The sequence below is a fragment of the Galeopterus variegatus genome, unplaced genomic scaffold (assembly GCF_000696425.1).
Source record: "Galeopterus variegatus unplaced genomic scaffold, G_variegatus-3.0.2 Scaffold3370, whole genome shotgun sequence".
Classification (NCBI taxonomy): domain Eukaryota; kingdom Metazoa; phylum Chordata; class Mammalia; order Dermoptera; family Cynocephalidae; genus Galeopterus; species Galeopterus variegatus.
Genome location: NW_007729481.1, coordinates 185,442 through 205,777, shown reverse-complemented (window position 1 = coordinate 205,777; position 20,336 = coordinate 185,442).

The following is a 20,336-nucleotide window of genomic DNA, read 5'->3' as shown; positions in this document are numbered from 1 at the left end:
ATTTTTATTATCTGTTTTATTATATGTTTCTTGCTAAAACATCTACAGAATTTGGAAAATTTGGAGGTGTTTTGTGAAGAAAATTCTCAGTTTATCATAGTTTACCTACTTGTTTTGAGTTTTGATTTCTTTTTTTTTTTTTTTTTTTTCCTTTTTGTCTTTTTTCGTGTCCAGCAACGGATCGCAAACCTCAGTGTCATGCCCGTACTGGACCAGGACAGGCAACGGGATCACAACCCTCGGTGTTGCTCCCGCACCTCGCTCAGCCAGTGAGCGGGAACCGGTCTGTATGTGGGATCCGAACCCTGGCGGGAGCGCCACCACGCTCCCAAGTGGCGCACTGTAGCAGTGCGCCACCGGGCCAGCCCGAGTTTTGATTTCTTAACTTCAGGTCTGAGATCAGAAATCCATTACAGGAAGCTTTGATCTGCCAAGCTTAGTCAAGGGCCTACTCTGGCCCCCTTGTTCCTCCACCATCCTAGCCTGGGGTCTCTGTGTGGTCGCTCTCTGGTTGAATAAGCTCAGATGAAAGGGACAGGTCTGTCTTTATCAACAGCATTGCACATCCCTGAGCAGACATGAGAAAGACATGTTTTTGTTTGCTGATTGACTGACTGACTAATTGAATATGTTCCTCTCAAGTCCTCCCCAGAATGATGTTTTTCCCTCTGTAACAGGTTCAACAATCCTTATCTGACAAACTTGTTGGGAGCATTAAAACTGGCACTGCACACAGCATGCTAAATACTTATTGACTGAATAATGGGAGGACCATTCAGATTGGAATAGAAAGAACCCATGCAGAGGTTGCGGGTGTGTGACAAGGGCAATTTTCCAATAGGTGGCTGAGGACGGTGCCAGAGTACATATGGGAGTGGGGTGGAATTATGCCAAACTAGGTGGTATTTTCTGAGATGGCAGGTGTACTGGGTTGAGAAGGCTTAAGATACAGGGGTAGCCTAAGGGTGAGGCAGGCAAATGGATTATTTCTGTAGCTCTTGACTTCTCCTGCCAACTCCTCTTTCCTAGTGAGTTCTTCGAGGACAGGGTTTGTGTCCAAATGATCTCTATGTTCCCAAGAGGAATCAGGCCTGGAGGTGTAATACAATACTGTGATAAAAAGCCCTGGCTCTAGAGAAAGACTGTCTTGGTTAAAATTCCATTTATTTTTCACTCTGTGACTTTGAGAAAACTAAGCCTCAGTTTCTGTCTATGGGAAGTGATATAATAATACATGTTTGTAAAGCTAGGGCTGGGTCTGGAGCTCACAGACACCTCAGGCTCATTGTCCAGCCTGGGTCACAAACCCTTCACATGCAGGTAGGTCTACAAGCTGGGTAACGGGGAAAAGGTCCTTGGAACTGTTGTTGAAGAGAGAATAGTCTTTATTTCTAGACACAAGCTCTGCTGACCAGCAGTTCAGAGTCACTGCTTCACTCANAGCTGGGTAACAGGGAAAAGGTCCTTGGAACTGTTGTTGAAGAGAGTATAGTCTTTATTTCTAGACACAAGCTCTGCTGACCAGCAGTTCAGAGTCACTGCTTCACTCACACACTGCAGAACACACAAGAATAGCAACAAGCTAAAAATACATGGGCATTCATGCAGCACTATCTCCACCCCCACATAACTTGTTTACAAAGAATGTGCTGCACCACCCCCAACTGGACATGAGGTGAGGGGGCCTGACTAAATTACTCTATTTTCCTCACAATGTTTCACAAGTATATTGTAAGAATACAGAGATACATATGTGTGAAGTACCTAGTGTAGAATATTAAATATTAAAATATCTAGGAAAATTCTAAATATTTGCAAATTAACCAACATACATCTATAAAAATCCATGTGTCATAGATGAGAACACACACACACAAAAATTTAAATACTTTGAAATAAATATTAATGAAAATACAACATGCCAAAAATTGTGTAATATTGTTACTTCAATGCTTGGAAGGAAATTTATAGTTTAAAGTGCTTATATTAGAAAACAAGGTCTAAAATCAATCATATAGGTGCTCTCACAATAATTTAGAACAAAATAAACCCAAAGTACAAGTAAAAAAAATTAAACATAGCAGAAATTAACAAAATTGAAAACAAATCTAGGGAAAATTTACAAAGACAAAAGATGGATCTTTGAAAACATTTTTAAAAATTTTTTTATTTTATTGTAAATTGACAGTTTATAATGGTATATATTTATGGCGTACAAAGTGATGCTATCGGTCCGGCCCGGTGGCGCACTGCTACAGTGCGCCGCTTGAGAGCGCAGTGGCGCTCCCGCCGAGGGTTTGGATCCCACATACAGACCAGTTCCTGCTCACTGGCTGAGCGAGGTGCGGGCGCAACACCGAGGGTTGCAATCCGTTGCTGGACATGAAAAAAAAGACAAAAACCCCCCAAAACAAAACAAAACACAAACAAAGTGATGGTATGACCTATGAATACAATGTGGAATAATAATAATAATATTTTAAAAATTAATTTAAAAAATTTTAAAAATTTTATTTATTGAGGTGTAATTGATTATACACATTTCTGGGAGGCAAAGTTGACTGTCAATAGTTGCACACAATATGTGATTGTCAAATAAGGATAATTATTCATAATTATAATATATAATCATTCTTTGTGTCCATTAACCCATTTCTCATTAATTTCTCATTAACTCCTCTCTCCTGTCCCTTCTCCTCCCCCTTTCCACTTCTAGTAACCACAGTTTTGTTCTCTCCTTCTAAAAGTTCAATGTATTTTGTGATTGTCATTACTTTCATTTTTTCTGTTTCTCTCTTCATGCTTATTTGTTTATTTATTTAGCTCCCACTTATGAGTGAGGACAGGTCGTATTTCTCTTTGTTTGCCTGGCTTTTTCATTTTTTTTTTTTAAAGATGACCGGTAAGGGGATCCTAACCCTTGACTTGGTGTTGTCAGCACCACGCTCTCCCAAGTGAGCCAACCGGCCATCCCTGTATAGGATCCGAACCCATGGCCTTGGTGTTATAAGCACTGCACTCTCCCGAGTGAGCCACAGGCCAGCCCTGGCTTGTTTCATTTAACATAATTTTCTCCAACCTCATCCATGTTGCTGCAAATGGCAGACTTTCATTCTTTTTTATGATTGAGTAATATTCCATTGTGTATATATACCACATTTTCCTTGTCCAGTCATCCATCAGTGGACATTTAGGCTGGGTCCATATCTTGGCTATTGTAAATAGAGCTGCAGTAAACATGGGAGTACAGGCAACCCTTTGACATGAAGATTTCCATTCCTTTGGTTATATATCCATTAGTGGGATTGCTGGATTGCATGGTAGTTCTACGTGTAGTTGTTTAAGGAGCCTCCATGCTGTTCTCCGTAATGGCTGTACTGATTTACAGTCTCACCACTAGTGCAGAAGTGTTCTCCTTTCTCCATGTCCTCACCAGCATTTGTTATTCTCTTTCTTTTTGATAGTAGCCAGTGTAAGTGGGATGAGATGATATCTCAAAGTGGTTTTGATTTGCATTTCCCTGATGATTAGTGATGTTGAGCATTTTTTCATATACCTATTGGCCATTTGTATGTCCTCCTTTGAGAAATGTCTATTCAGTTCCTTTGCCCATTTTAAAATCAGATTCTTTCTTTCTTTTTTTTACTGTAAAGTTGTTTGAGTTCCTTATATATTCTGGATATAAATCCCCTGTCAGATTTAGTTTGCAAACAGTTTCTCCCATTCTGTAGGTTGTCTTTCACTCTGTTGATTGTTTCCTTTGCTGTGCAGAATCTTTTTAGTTTGATTTAATCCCACGAGTTTATTTTTTCTTTTGTTGTCTGTGCTTTGGAGTATTGTTCATAAAGTCCTTGTCCAGCTGTACATCCTGGAGTGTTTCCCCTATGTTTTCTTCCAGGAGTTTTATAATTTCTTGTCTTATATTTAAGTCTTTAATACATTTTGAATTGATTTTGGTGAGAGGTATGGGTCTAGTTTCGTTCTTCTCCGTATGGATATCCAGTTTTCCCAGCACTATTTATTGAAGAGGCTGTCCTTTCACCACTGTATGTTCTTGGTGCCCTTGTCAAAGATCAGTTGGCTGTGAATATGTGGGTTAATTTCTGGGTTCTCTATTCTGTTCCATTGGTCCATGTGTCTGTTTTTATGCCCGTACCATGTTGTTTTGGTTACTATAGCTTTGCAATATAATTTGAAGACAGAAAGGGTAATACCTCCAGCTTTATTTCTTGCTCAGGATTTCTTTGGCTATTTGGGGTCTTTTGTTGTACCATATGAATGTTAGGATTGTTTTTTTTTCTATTTCTGTGAAGAATGTCATTGGTATTTTGATGGGGATCACATTGAATCTATAGATGGCATTGGGTGGTATGGACATTTTCACTCCATTGATTCTTCTAATCCATGAACAAGATGAATCCAATTCATCTTTTGGTGTCCTCTTTAATTTCTTTCAGCAGTCATTTGTAGTTCTTGTTGTAGAGATCTTTCACCTCCTTGGTTGAATTTATTCCTAGGTTGTCTTTTTTTTTTTTTTTTTTGAACTATTGTAAATGTGCTTGACTTCTTGATTTCTTTTTCTGCTAGTTCATTGTTGGAGTATTAAAAAGCTACTGATTTTTGTATAGTGATTTTGTATTCTGCAACTTTACTGAATTTGTTTATGATTCACTAAGAGTTTTTTTGATAGGGTCCTTGGGGTTTTCTATATATAGGATCATGTCATCTGCAAACAGGGACAATTTGATTTTGTTTTTTCCTGTTTGGATGTCCTTTATTTCCTTCTCTTGTCTGATTGCTCTGGCAAGTACTCCCAATACTATGTTAAACAGGAGTGGTGAGAGTGAGCATCCTTGTCTTGTTCCTGTCCTTAAAGGAAAAAGCTGAAAGCTTTTCCCCATTCAGGATGATATTGGCAGTGGGTTTGTCATATATGGCTTTTATCATGTGGAAATGTTATCCTTCTATACCTAATTTGACAGTCTTTATAATGAAGAAATGTTGAATTTTGTCAAATGCTTTTTCTGCATCTATTGGGATGGCCATATGGTTTTCATTCTTGATTTTGTTGTTGTGGTGTATCACATTTATTGATTAGCATATGATGAACCATCCTTGCACCTTTGGGATGAATCCCATTGATCATGACAGTTAGTCTTTGTGATGTGCTGCTGTATTCTGTTTGCTAATACTTTGTTAAGGATTTTTGTGTCTGTATTTATAAAGGATATTGTCCTCTACTTTTCCTTTTTTGTTATATCTTTGTCTGGTTTTGGTACAGGGTGATTCTGGCCTCATAGAATGAGTTTGAGAGAATGTCCTTTGTTTCAATTTTTTGGAATAGTTTGAAAAGAATTGGTATTATTTCCTCTTTAAAGGTTTGATAGAATTTAGCAGTGAAGCCATCCAGTCCTGGGCTTTTTTTGTTGGAAGACTTCTGATTACTGCTTCAATCTCTTTGCTCATTGTTGGTCTGTTTGTGTTTTCTATTTTTTCTTGGTTCAGTCTTGGTAGTTTGTGTGTCCAGAAATTTACCCACTTCCTCTGGGTTTTCAAATTTTTTGGCATATAGTTATTCATAGTAGTCTCTAATGATTCATTGTATTTCAGTGCCATCAGTGATGATATCTCCTTTTTCATTTCTGATTTTTGTTATATGGGTGTCTCTCTTTTTAGTTAATCTGACTAATGGTTTGTGTATGTTGTTTATCTTCTCAAAAACCCAACTTTTTTGTTTCATTGATCTTTTGTATTGTATTTTTGGTCTCTATTTCATTTAGTTCTGCTTGTATTTTATTTCTTTCTTTTCACTTACTAACTTTGGGATTGGATTGTTCTTGATTTTCTAGGTCTTTGAGGTGTAGTGTTAGGTTACTTATTTGAAGTCTTTCTATTCTTTTTATGTAAGCATTTATTGCAATGAACTTTTTTCTTAGTGCTGCTTTTGCAGTATCCCATAAGTTTTGGTGTGATGTTGCCCTTTATTTCTTATAATAATGAAAATAATAATAATAATATTATTATTATTATTATCATCATTAGTTTCAAGAAATTTTTTGATTTCTTGTTTTATTTCTTTTTGGACCCCTAAATCGTTCGGGAACATGTCATTTAATTTCCACATAATTAATTTTTATTTAATTTGTATGGTTTCCATAGTTTCACTTGTTATTGTTTCTAGTTTTAATCCATTGTGGTCTGAGAAGATACTTCAAATGATTTCAATTTTTAAATATTTGTTGGGACTTGATTTGTCATCTAATTTGTGGTCTATCTTAGAGAATGTTCCTTGTGACAATGAGAAGAATGTATATTCTCTAGTTTTGGGGTGAAATGTTCTGTAGATGTCCCCCAAATCCAGTTGATCTAAACTGTAGTTTAAATCCTGTGTTTTTCTGTTGATTTGTTGCCTAGATGACCTGTCCGATGCTAAGAGGATGCTCAAGTCTCCAATTATTGTTGCATTGGGGTGCATCTTTCTCATTAGGTGTAGTAGTGTTTGCTTTATATATCTAGGTACTCCAATGCCGGGTGCATATATATATTCATGATTGTTATGTCTTCTCAATGGATAGGTCCCTTTATCATTATATAGTGGCCTTCTTTATCTCTTTTTATAGTTTTGGGTTTAAAGTCTATTTTATCTGATATAAGAATAGTGTGGTTTATCTTTTTCCATCCCTTCACTCTTAGTCTGTGTAAATCTTTACAGGTGAAGTGGGTTTCTTGTAGGCAGCATATAGTTGAGTCTAGCTTTTTAATCCATCTGGCCACTGAATGTCTTTGTAGTGGGGAGTTCAGTGCATTTACATTTAGGGTTGTTACTGAAAGGTATTAACTCCTGTCATTTCATTACACTTTTTGGTTGTTTTAAGTATGTTTGTTCCTTTCTTTCCCTGTTGTTGATTGTCTTCAGTTTTTGTTGTTTTTCTGAGGTGGTATGATATAATTTTTTTCTCTTTATTGTTTGCCTGTGTGCTGTACTAGTGGGATTTGTTCTTTATTGTGTATTCATGGTGGTGATTATTGATATTTGGATTCCAGATGCAAGACTCCCTTGAAGATTTCTTGTAGGGCTGGTTGTGTGGTGGTGAACTCCCACAGTTTTTTTCATGTGGGAAACACACTATTTTACCTTCATATCTGAAGGATAGCCTTGATGGGTGTAGTGTTCTTGGCTGGAAGTTTTTTTTCTCTTTGTCTTTTTGTTTTTCCCTTTAGGTGGCTGGCCAGGACTGAGATCTGATCCCATGACCTTGGTGTTGTAGGGCTGTTCTCTAACCAATTGAGCTAACCAGCTGTTCTTAGTTTTTTTCTTTTAGTCCTTTAAGTATACCATCCCATTCTCTTCTGGCCTGTAGAGTTTCTGCTGAAAAGTCTTCTCTTGGTCTGATGGAGACTACCTTATAGGTAGGTGTCTTGATGCTTTTCTCTTTTGCCAGTTTGACTACAGTGTGTCTTGGAGAGGACCTTTTTGGATTGAATCTGTTTGAGGATTTTTGAGCCTCTTGGATCTGGAAGTCATAACTCTACTATTACTTGGGAGGTTTTCTGCTATTTTCTCTTTGAACAGGTTTTCAATGCCTTTTCCCTTTTCCTCTCCTTCTGGAATACCCATGATTTGGATGTTTGTGCACTTGAGGTTGTCTGATAGCTCTCGAAGATTTTCTTAATTTTTAAAATTCTTTTTTCTTTTCTTTCTTTCTTTCTTTCTTTCTTTCTTTCTTTCTTTCTTTCTTTCTTTTTTTGTCTGCTTGGGTTAATTCAAAAAGGCTTTCTTCGAGATCAGAAATTCTTTCTTCTGCTTGCTCTAGCCTGCTGCTTAGCTCTTGAATTTAGTTTTTATTTTGTTGAATGAATGTTTCAGTTTCAGGAATTCTGCTACATCATTTTTTACAGCATTTACCACTTTGTTAATTTCTTCCTTCATGTCTTGGACCGTTTTTTCTCATTTCATTGTGTTGTCTATCTGAGTATTCTTATATCTCACTGAGTTTCCTTAAGGTTATTGCTTGGAATTACTTTTCAGTCATTTCAAGAATTTCCTGCCCTATGAATTCTGGTACTTGAGAATTATTGTATTCCTTTGGTGGTGTCATATTTTCTTTTTTTTTAAAAAAAGTTTCTAGTATCCCTACATTGATGTATGGTCATCTAGTGAAGCAATTGCTTCTTCTATTACTCTGGAGTGGCTTTTGAGGAGACAGAGTCCCTCTTGTAGATTTGTTTTATGTTGCCTGTTGGGTGGGATGTTTTAGTTTTGGTTCCAGATAGATTCTATAGTCTCAGTAGTTCTAGGTAGACTCAGTACTCTGGGGGCCATGCAGTGGCCAGGGCCGTATCTGCCCGATATGGGACTCCAGCAGTTGGGGCCATGGCTGCAGGCAGCATAGGCCAAACAGTGGGTTGTGCTGATGTCCACTGAAGGGGGTAGGATAAATTCCTGTGGGGGAGATGGACCTCAGCTCTGGGCCTAGAAAATGTGTAGGTGACTGCAGCAGTGGCGAGGGCAGCCTAGGGCAGGAGCAAGAGGAGAGTTACCACTGGGAAGTGCTCGTGGCTAAGTAGATTCTTCTTGCCGCAAGGGAGAATTCCTTCTGCACTGATCCTAGATGTCCATTCCTTTCTCTGGATCCCTTTTGCAGGAGAATTGGGCACTGGGCATCTCTAATCCACCATCTTGGAAAAGATCTCCCAATGTGGAATAAGTAAATCAAAATAATTAGCATATCTATCACCTCAAATACTTATCATTTTTTTGTAGTGAGAACATTTGAAATTTATTCTGCTAGCAATTTGAAATGTGTAATATACACTATTATTAACTATACTCACTACTATGCATTAGATTTTTTAAAAACCTTGTTCCTCCTGTCTAACTGAGATTTTGTAACCTTTGATTATTATCACCCATTTCCCTGACCTCCCCAGTTTCTATAACCACCATTCGACTCTCTGCTTCTATGAGTGAGAAGATGGATATTTTCATTTTGTGCATGGCTTATTTCATTTAGAATAGTGTTATCCAATTCCACCCATGTTGTCAAAAATGATAGAATTTCCTTTTTTTAAAAAAAAGGATGAATAATATTCCATTGTGTATGTACTCATATATAGACCACATTTTCTTCATCCATTTATCTATTGATAAATGCTTAGGTTGATTCCATAACTTGGCTATTGTAAATAGTGCTGCAAAGAACTCGGGAGTGCAGATATTTTTTCAACAAACTGATTTGTGTAAATATACAGAAGTGGGATTGTTGGATCATATGGTGCAATGATTTGAATGTGTCCCCCAAAGTTCATGTGTTGAAAACTTTATCACCAATGCATCAGTTTTGGGAAGAGGGGCCTAATAAGAGGTGATTAGGTCATGAGAGCTCTGCCTTCACTAATGGGTTAATGTTGTTATCATGGGAGTGGGTTAATTATCACAAGAGTGGCTTCTTATAAAAGTGAGTTTGGCCCTCTCTTGTTCTTTTGCTCTCTCATGCTCCCTTGCCCTTCTGTCTTCTGCCATGGGATGAGGCAGTGAGAAGGCCCTCACCAGATGCTAGCACCATGCTCTTGGACTTCCCAGCCACCAGAACCATGAGCCAAATACATTTTTTCTTTTATTTGCCTGCAACTGTAATAATTTATTAATTACAAAAAATACTATTACAGAGCTGCTTTACAGATCTAGAACCATCCTTGCTACAGATAAATAAATTACCCAGTCAGTGGTATTCTGTTACAGCAACATAAAATAGATTAAGACATATGGTAATTGTAATTTTAGGGCTTTTTTGAGGAACCTCCATACAATTTTCTATAAGGCTGTACTAATTTATGTTCCCACCAACAGTGTATAAGGTTTCCCTTTTCTCCACATTGTCACCAATACATCCTTTTGTATTTTTGATAATAGTAATTCTGACATATTAGATAATCTCATTGTGTTTCAAATTTGTATTTTCCTAATGATTGGTGATGTTGGGCATTTTTTATATATCTCTTGGCCATTTTAATGTCTTATTTTGAGAAATGTCTATTCAGGTCCTTCATTTTTAATTTTTTTGTTTGTTTATTTGTCAGATGTGTGGCTTACAAATATTCTCTCTCAAGCCATAGGTTGTATTTTTACACTGTTAATTGTTTCTTTTTCTATACAGAAGCTTTTCAGTTTGATGTCATCCCATTTGTCTATTTTTGCTTTTGTTGTCTGTGCTTTTGGGGTCAAATCCAAAAAAAATCATTGCTCAGACCAAAGTTGTGTGGTTCCCCCTCCCCTCCCCCATATATTTTCTTCTAGTTGTTTTACAACTTCTAGTTTACGTTTAGGTCTTTAATCCATTTTGAGTTGATTTTTGTATATGGTGTCTAAGAGTTTGATTTGATTCTTTTGCATGGGGATATCTAGTTTTCCCAGCATCATTTATTGAATAGACTATCATTTTACCATTGTGTATTCTTGGCATGTTTATAAAAAATCAATTGACTGTACATGCTTATGTGTGGGTCCATTTCTGGGCTATCTATTATGTTCCATTGGTCTGTGTGACTGGTTTTTTTTTTTTTTTTTTTTTTTTTTTTTTTTTTGCCAGTACCATGCTGTTTTGATTACTATAGCTTTAAAATCAGGTAATGTGATGCTTCCAGCTTTATCTTTTTGCTCATGATTTCCTTGGCTATTTAGGGTGTGTATGTGTATGTGTGTGTGTGTGTGGTTCCAAATCAATCTTAGAAAATAATTTTCTATTGCTATAGAAAGTAACATTGGAATTTTGCTAGAGGTTGTGTAGAATCTGTGGAACACTTTGGGCGGTATGGAAATTTTAACAGTATTAATTTTATTCAATCCATGAACTTGGGATATTTCTAAGAATTTTTTTTTCTTCTTTTTGTCTTTTATACTGACCGGTAACGGGATCACAACCCTCGGTGTTGCGCCCGCACTGCGCTCAGCCAGTGAGCGGGAACCGGTCTCCACATGGGATCCGAACCCTCAGCGGGAGCGCCGCCGCACTCCCAAGTGGCGCACTGTAGCAGTGAGCCACCGGGCCGGCCCTATTTCTAAGAATTTTTATTTTTGTTTTTAGCTGTTATGAATGGGATTATTCTTTTGATTTTGTTTTCAGATAGTTTGTTGTTAGTGTATAGAAATGATAAATGCTACTAATTTTTGGTGTTTATTTTGTATTTTGTAACTTTACTGAATTTGCTTATTATTTCTAAGAGTTTTTTGATGGTGGAGTCTTTAGGGTTTCTGTGTATAAGATCATGTCATCAGCAAACAGAGGTAATTTCATTTTTTCTTTCCTATTTGGGTGCCTTTTATTTGTTTCTCTTGCCTAATTGCTCTGTCTAAAACTTCTAGTACTACATTGAACAGATGTGGTGCGAGTGGGTATCCTTGATTTGTTCCTGATTTTAGAGGAAAAGCCTTCAACTTTTCACTATTGTGTAAGCTTTGGGCTTGTGATGTATGGCCTTCATTACATTGAGAAATGTTGCTTCAATACCTAATTTGTTGAGAGTTTTTAATCAGAAAAGGATGTTGAATTTTGTTAAATGCTTTTTCTGCATCTATTGAAATGATAATATGGTTTTTGTCCTTTATTTTGTTAATGTGATTTATCACATTTATTGATTTGCATATGTTGAACCATCCTTGCATCCCAGGGATATATCACATTTGATCATGGTGGATGATCTTTTTAATGTGTTAAATTTGTTTGTTAGCATTTTGTTGAAAAATTTTATATCTGCATTTATTAAGGATATTGGCCTGTAATTTTCTTTCTTTTTTTGCAACGTCCTTGTCTGGCTTTGGTGTCAGGGTAATACTGACCTCATAAAAAGAGTTTGGAAGTATTTTCTCCTCCAATTTTTTTAGGACAATTTGAGAAGGATTGATAGTAGTTTTTCTTTGAATGTTTGGTTGAATTCAGCAGTGAAGCCATCAGGTCCTAGGTTTTTCTTTGATGGGAGGCTTTTTTATTACTGATTTAACTTCCTGACTCATTATTGGATTTTTTGGATTTTCTGTTTCATCATGATTCAGTCTTGGTAAGTTGTACATATCTAGAAATTTATCCATTTCTTCTAGGTTATCTAATTTGTTGGCATATAATTGTTCATAGTAGTCTCATATAATCCTTTGTATTTCTGTGGTAATGCAAAGTTGTAATGTCTCCTCTTTTATTTCCAATTTTATTTATTTGTCTTCTCTCCTTTTTCTTAGTTAGTCTAGCTTAAGATTTGTTGATTTTGTTTATCTTTTCAGAAGACCAACTCTTAGTTTTTCTGATTTTTTCTACTACTACTACTACTACTACTACTATTATTATTATTTAGTCTCTATATCATTTATTTCTGCTCTGGTCTTTATTATTTCCTTCCTCATGCTAACTTTGGGCTTCACTTGTTCTTCTGTTTCTAGTTTTTTGAGCTATAATGTTAGGTTATTTATTTGAGATTCTTATTTTTTGGTGTAAGCATCTATTGCTATAAACATTTCCTCTTAGAACTGCTTTTGCTGTGTCCCATAGGTTTTGGTATGTTCTGTTTCCATTTTTGTTTTTCTCATGATTTTTTTTAATTTTTACTTTTCTTCATTGATGTATTGATTGTTTAGGAGCACATAGTTTATTTTCTATGTATTTGTAAATTTTCCAAAATTCCTTCTATTACTGATTTCTAGCTTTATATCATTGTGGTCAGAAGATAGTTGATATGACTTTAATCTTTTTAAATTTGCAAAGGCTTGTTTTGTGCTCTAACATGTAATCTATCATGGAGAATGTTTTTGTGCACTTGAAAAAATATATGTGCTGCTGTTGTTAGATAGACTGTTCTGGAATATGTCTGGTCAATCATGTCTAAAGTGTTGTTCAAGCCCAATGTATCCTTATTCATTTTCTGTCTGGATAATCTTTCCATTGTTTAAAGTGGGGTATTGAATTCCCCTAATATTATTGTATTGCAATCTCTGTCTCTCTCTTCAGATCCTTTAATATTTATTTTATTTATTTAGGTCCTCCAACATTGAATGCATATGTTTTTATAATTGTTATGTCCTTGATAAATTAACCTTTTAATCATTATATAATGTCCTTCTTTGTCTCTTTGTACAGTCTTTGACTTAAAGTCCATTTTATCTGAGATAAGCATTGCTACCCCTGCTCTCTTTTAGGTCCCATTTATTTGGATTTTTTTCCCCATTTCTACACTTCAGTCTATGTCTGTCCTTAGAAATGAGGTGAGTCTCTTGTAGGCAGCATATAGCTAAATCATGTTTTTTAAAATACATTTTTAAATTCTATTTCTTTTGATTGGACAATATAATTCATGTATATTCAAGGTAATTATTAATAGGTAAGGACTTAATCTGCTATGTTGTTAATTGTTTTCTGGTTGTTTTGTAGATACTTTTTCCCCCCTCGCTTACTGACTTTTTGTGGTTTGTTGGTTTTCTGTAGTGGTATGCTTTGAATCCTTTCTATTTTTATTTGCTTTTACTATAGATTTTTGCTTCGTGGTTACCATGAGGCTTACATGGAATATCTTATTCTTGTAATAGTCTATTTTAAGCTGACAACAACTTTTTTTTTTTTTTAAAGATGACCGGTAAGGGGATCTTAACCCTTGGCTTGGTGTTGTCAGCACCACGCTCACCCAGTGAGCAAACTGGCCATCCCTATATGGGATCCGAACCTGTGGCCTTGGTGTTATCAGCACTGCACTCTCCCGAGTGAGCCACAGGCCGGCCCAAGCTGACAACAACTTAACTTTGATTGCATACAACAACTCTACACTTTCATCAGCCCCGCCCCCCCATTTTATGTTTTTAGTGTCAGAATTTATGACATTTTGTAAAATAAAGGGATACACATTTTGTAACTTTAGCTATAGTAGCTATTAATTGTTTTGCCTTTTAACCCTTGTACTAGGGATAAAATTACTTTACATGCCATCATTACAGTTCGAAAGTATTCTGGACATGGCTCTGTTTTCCTTATAGCATTGAGTTTTGTGCTTTGTTATGTTTTAGCTTAAGGTCCCTTTAGCACTTCCCATAAGGCAGGTCTAGTGGTCATGAACTTACTTAGGTTTTGTTTCTCTGGGAAAGTTTTTATTTCTCACTCATTTCTGAAAAACATCCTTTCTGGGTAAAGTATTTTTGGTTGGCAGTTTTTTCCTTCATCTAAAAATTCTAAAATCTCCCTCCCACCCAGAGATATCCAAGTGTTAATCTTTAATCTGGAATCTATTAATGTTACCATGTGAGGAAAAGGGGTCTTTTCAGATATGATTAAACTATTGAGATGGGAAGATTATACTGGATTATCTGTGTGGGCCCTAAATGCAATTACAAGTATCCTTGTAAAAGGGAGGCTGAGAGAGATTTGACCACAAATAAAAGAGGAGAATGCAATGTGACCACAGGAAGATTAGAATGATGCAGTCACAGGCCATGGAATGCCATCAGTCACCAGAAGTTGGAAGAGGCAAGTAATGGATTTTCCCCTGGAGCCTACAAATGGCACTTGAGCTGCTTCCTGTGAATTGAGGCAGGAATGGTTTTCTTGCAAAAGAACCCAGTGGTGAGGAAACTAATTGTTCACCTAGCTCTCACTTTTTCCAGTGTACAAACCATGTGGGGTGGGGGGAGGGAGGATTTTTGTGCACTGTGCCTGCAGCTTTGGGGAAGGGTTGCTGTTAGAGAGGTCATTTCTTTTACTATGTTTGAGGTTTTCCACTTCTCTGTAGCCCCAGGGATTGTCATAGCCTCAGTGTTAAGTTTAGGGATATCCCTGCTGATAGTCTTGGCACTGGATAGTTGCTCTTGTTTTCTATGTGAGGAGAATAAAGCCAGATTTCTCCTATTTTGCCACTTTGGTGACTTTTCTCTAGATCCATTTTTTTTTTTTTTTTGCATGTGGATGTTTGGTTGTTCCAAAATCAATTGTTGAAAAGACAATACTTTCTCCATTGAATTGTATTGGTTCCTTTGTCAACAGTGATTTATTTAATATTTAATATTTAATTTTTTAATTTTTTAAAAGATGACTGGTAAGGGGATCTCAACCCTTGGCTTGGTGTTGTCAGAACCACGCTCAGCCAGTGAGCCAACCAGCCATCCCTATATGGGATCCGAACCCGGGGCCTTGGTGTTATCAGCACCGCACTCTCCCGAGTGAGCCATGGGCTGGCCCAACAGTGATTTATTTTTTAATGTTGGGCTAGCCTTCTATCTGTGAAATAGACCTCACTTGGTTTTGGTATATAACTCGTCTTAAATATTGCTAGATTTGATTTGCTAATACTTTGTTGAGGACTTTTATGTTTACGTTCATAAGGAATTTTGGTCTGTAGCTTTATTTTTTGTACTATTAGAGTTTTGGTATCTGGGAAATACAGGCCTCATAAAATAAGCAGGGAAGTGTTTCCTTCTTTTCTGTTTGTACTTTGCTTTGTAATACCTTTGTGTGTGTGTTTCTAAATTTATATTTTTATCCTTTTTAAAAAATTTTTTTAAAAAAATGTTTACATTTTGTAATATCTTTTATTTGGAATCCTACAAACAACTCCACTCCATTTCTAGCTGGAGCCCTGTTACCATCCACAAGAAGGAAGGATTAGGGGGAGAATAGAATCTTGGTAGAGGGACAAGAGACTCTCCTTCCTTTTTGTTTGTTAATCCAGTCAACATTACCACACCAACAGTCCTTCACTTCAGCAGAGAAGGCAGGAAAGGCATTCTAGTCAGAAGGAACAGCTGATGCAAAGGCCTGGAGGCATAAATAATTCATGCACAGTAAGGAGAGTTTGCTGAGCTTGGTGTCAGCAAACTCTGGTGTCGTGATGCAAAGGCCTGGAGGCATAAATAATTCATGCACAGTAAGGAGAGTTTGCTGAGCTTGGAAACAGGATCTGTTTGGTGTCATGTGATGAGAAATGAGATCAAGGCAGGAGGACATGACCTAGACTAGAAAGGGCTGTGGAGACTAGCCCAGGGAGTTTGGAATTTATCCTCTAGGCCTGTGCTCTTCAAACTGCAGGGTATAACCCAGTAATGACTCATAAAAGCAACTTGGTGGGTTGCAACCAGAATTTAGAAGATAAAAGAGAAGAGAATAAAAAGTATCGGAGTGCCTTTCATGGAGTAAGGGAAGGCATTTCTTCACCTATGTATGTATATGTATGCATGTGTGTATATGAGTTTGCATTGGTTCTGGGAGCAGCCACTGTAGAAATGATGAATTTGAGTCAGGAGTGATGTGACATCTAAATTCCCATCCTTTGACCTCTTTTCTCCAGAAAAATTTCTCCTTAAAGTTGTTACTTCCTCTAGAGTTCCTCTGGGAGAGGGGTTACATCTCATTTATCTCTGAAGCCTCAAGAGAGGCACATTAGAATCCAGTTGAGGACATTCAAGTTTGTCCTTTGTCATTGTTAAAGCATGAACAAAACTAATGCCATCTTTGTGCCCCACCCACCGTGTTGACCTCTACTTAACCTCATTCCTTTGTTTGACTGACCAGTTTTACATCAACTTAGGGCAAGCTGTAAAACGAACTTTGGTTTCAGCAGGTGGCATCAGTGATCTGAGCACTAACAGATCATAGATCACAAGACACCTGGTGAATGATGTTATCAACTTATTTTTCTTAAGATGTTTCCTTGAAGTTATTTTTAGTAACAGCTTTTGCTATATGCACTTTGTCTAAATGCAGAGAGCTAGAGTTGTCATCTTCTGTAGATGTCTGATTCTTTGCTGCATGCATTTTTCCTTTATGTAAGTCACTTTTATAATAACTATCACTGATTACCAAATGGATGTACCCATTTCCTTCTTTGGCCTTCAACTACATTCTCAATTTGGAGAGCATTATTCTTTAACCCCCTCCTCACACAGTCTTGTACTAGCTGTGTGACTTTAGGCAGGTTTCTTAACCTTTCTCTGGGTTTGCATGCTCATTTTTAACATGAGGTTCTCATAGAATTACTTCCCAGGATAGTTTATAGGGTTGAGTGAGTTCATGCATAAAGGGTATTATGAGTTTGTTGTCCCCTCCCCCCCAAATATATGTTGAAGTTCTAACTTCTAGTACCTCAGAATGTGACTATATTTGGAAATAGTGTGTGAAGGTTAATTCTAGGTGTCAACTTGATTAGATTAAGGAATTCCAAGAAACCTGGTAAAGCTATCTTTTTAGGTGTGTCCATGAGGCTGTTTCCAGAGGAGATTAGCATGAGAGCCTGAGTAGACTGGGTAGGAAAGATCCTCTTTCAATATGGGCAGGAACCATCTGATCTTCCGAGGTTCCCAAGAAAACAAAAAAATGGACAAAAAAGGTAAATTGCTCTATCTGCTGGGGCTGGGATGCACCTTTTCTCTTGTCTGTGGACATCAGAGTTCAAGATTCTTCAGCTTTTGGGTTCCAAGATTTACAACAAGGACACCATTGGCTTCCCTGATGAAGAAAGCCTTTTGAGGCCTTCAGACTTGGACTGAGCCACGTTACCGGCATCCAATTTGCAAACAGACTATTGTGGGACTTCTCTTCACAATCACATAAGCTATTTACCATAATAAATCATCTCTCATATATTTATAATATATCCTACTGATTCTGTCTCTCTGGAGAACCCTGACTAATACATAGGGTCATTTCAGATGTACTTAAGATGATGTCATTCTGGAGTAGGGTGGGCCCCTAATCCCTTATGACTGGTGTCTCTATGAGAAGATGGCTATGTGGAGACAGATTCACAGGGAGAATGCCATGTAATGACGAAGATAGAGATTGGAAGTACACAGCTGCAAGCCAAGGAATGACAAAGATTTCCAGCAAACCACCAGAAGCTAGGAAGTGTCAACAAAAGATTCCCCTGTAGTTTCAGATGTCATGGGCCTGCCAACACCTAGATTTTGGACTTATAGCTTACAGAACTGAGACAATACATTTCTGTTTTCTAAGCCACCCAGTTTGTGGCACTTTGTTATGGCAGCCATAGGACACTCGTAACAAGGGACTTAGCACAGTGGCAGGCACATAGTAGACACCCAACACATGCTATTTGCTGTTACATTTCTGTTTTCTAAGCCACCCAGTTTGTGGCACTTTGTTATGGCAGCCATAGGACACTAGTAACAAGGGACTTAGCACAGTGGCAGGCACATAGTAGACACCCAACACATGCTATTTGCTGTTGTCATTATGGCAAGAAAAGGGGTGTGTGTGTGTGTGTGTGTGTATGTGGGCGTGCACATACATGTGTTTTAACTCTAGGGACTCTTGGCTTGGCAGAAGAGGGTGGTAAAAAATAAGCTACCCAGAAACATCACCACTCTCATTCTCCCATCACTGCAGCCATTGAATTTTTAGAGCTCTTCAGCACTAGGCTGTGTTTCAAATTTCACATCATTTCTGTGAGGAAGGAGGCAGATGAGAAAGTGAGGCCAGAGAAAGGCTCTAGAAGTTAGCAGTAAGTTCTGGACCTGAACCTAGAGCTCCTGTTCCGTCTCTGCTCCAGCATGGCAGGTTGGGGAGTTGGCCCTTCCAGAGCTCCAAAGTTGAGAGTGGCCTATTTGGACAGTATAACCTTGGTGTTGGTGGCTAGACTGTGACTTCTGCCAGCACCTCTGGTAATGCCTTAATGGATTTCTGCCTTCTCTTTCCAGATGTAAATTTACAGATTATGGGGAGTGATATTTGTTCTTTCCTCCCGCTGCTCTCTCCCCTTATGGGGCAAAGACCTGCTAGCCACTCTGTCTGACCTGCTAGACACACTCTGAAGGTGTGTCTTGTTGGCAGAACCCAGCTAGCTTTGGTCCCTACTTTCCTATCTTGACTTTTTCTAAGAAGGAATATTCAGCTTGGAGTAATGACATTTGCCACCATGGAGGGACTCACAATGTAATTCCCAAAGATGTGTGCAGGGAAACTTCTGATAAAAACTCTGGGTATTCCTCTTGGAACAAGCACTAAGCACCAGTGATCCAAATATTCTGAGTCTGAGGTTCTGGGAATCTGAAATTCCAAGATTCTGAATTGTGAACTCTGCAGTCCTAAGACTGACAGTTTTGTTACTCCACAATTCTATGATTTCCTGAGTTGAGGTTTCTAGAAGCCTCCTAAGGAGACATGCATATGGATAGATGTGGCTTGACACTGACAATGGATTGTTAAATAGTGTGTTTGTAATAACACAGTTGTGACCCTATCATCCTTATCCCCACTTCAGTGAGCAGGAAGCAGCCAATTCAAGGATCCTAATTTGCAAGACATGGATAATGGAAATTGAGAAATATGTGAATTATAGCCTGTTATAAAACTTGAAGGGTTCAGGGGACAAGATTTCCCCTCCCTTATCTTAATCACTGGTCCTTAAAGTGGAGTGAGTTTGTGTGTGTGTGTGTGTGTGTGTGTGTGTAGCATTTAGTTTAAGAAACATAGAGATTCAAGGGCGATGTGTATGGGTGTTCAGAATGTGAACTGCTCAAAGATACCACTTCTAAGGAGATATATACTAACTAGTTTAAGAGTAGGCAGGTGGTTCTGAGTCTCTTAGCTGGATCTTACAGCAGACCCCAGATCCATCAGAGAGAACCTCATCTTCAGAAACCCAGAGCAGAAACATATTTATGCACACAGGAGAACATACAATCATATACTTGCATGCATGCATGCACATGATCACACATATACACATGGCTATGCCCTGATCCAAACTTCTCCTGGCATTCTCTCAAAATGTTTCTCTCCATCACCCACTTCATGAAGAGGTCCGATTACTATCTCCTGGACTGACTCCGAATCAGACATAGTGGCCTTACCTGGTGGGGGGCACAGACTATGCCCTGGTGTTCAACATGTGCATAAGTGGTCAAGAGTGTATTGAAGACAGGTCAGCTGCCCACTAGGGCTCTGGAAAAATCCCCTGGACAGGGCTATTCAGGTGGTGTGATAATACACTAAGTTGTTGTGGTTGTTTTACTTGAGGAAGGGATGCCTTTTCAGAATCCGCCAAAGAGCTGTGGACATAGATCTGTGTTCAAGTACTGGACGTGCACTTATGCTCTGTGAGAGCTCAGATAGAGAAACTTTCTGAGCCTCAGCTTTGTCATGTGTAAAATGGGTATGAACACTGTTCCCCATTGCACAGATTTGTGAGTATTAAGTGAGGTGAGTGTGTAACGCTTTTAGCACAGAGCTGACACAGAGTATTTGCTCAATAAATAATTGCTTTTACTATTACTATTACTCACAACACACTGTAAGGTTTCCCTTCCGCCCATCCTCTGAAGGATCATCTCTAGCAAGGTGAACAGAGTCATTCTG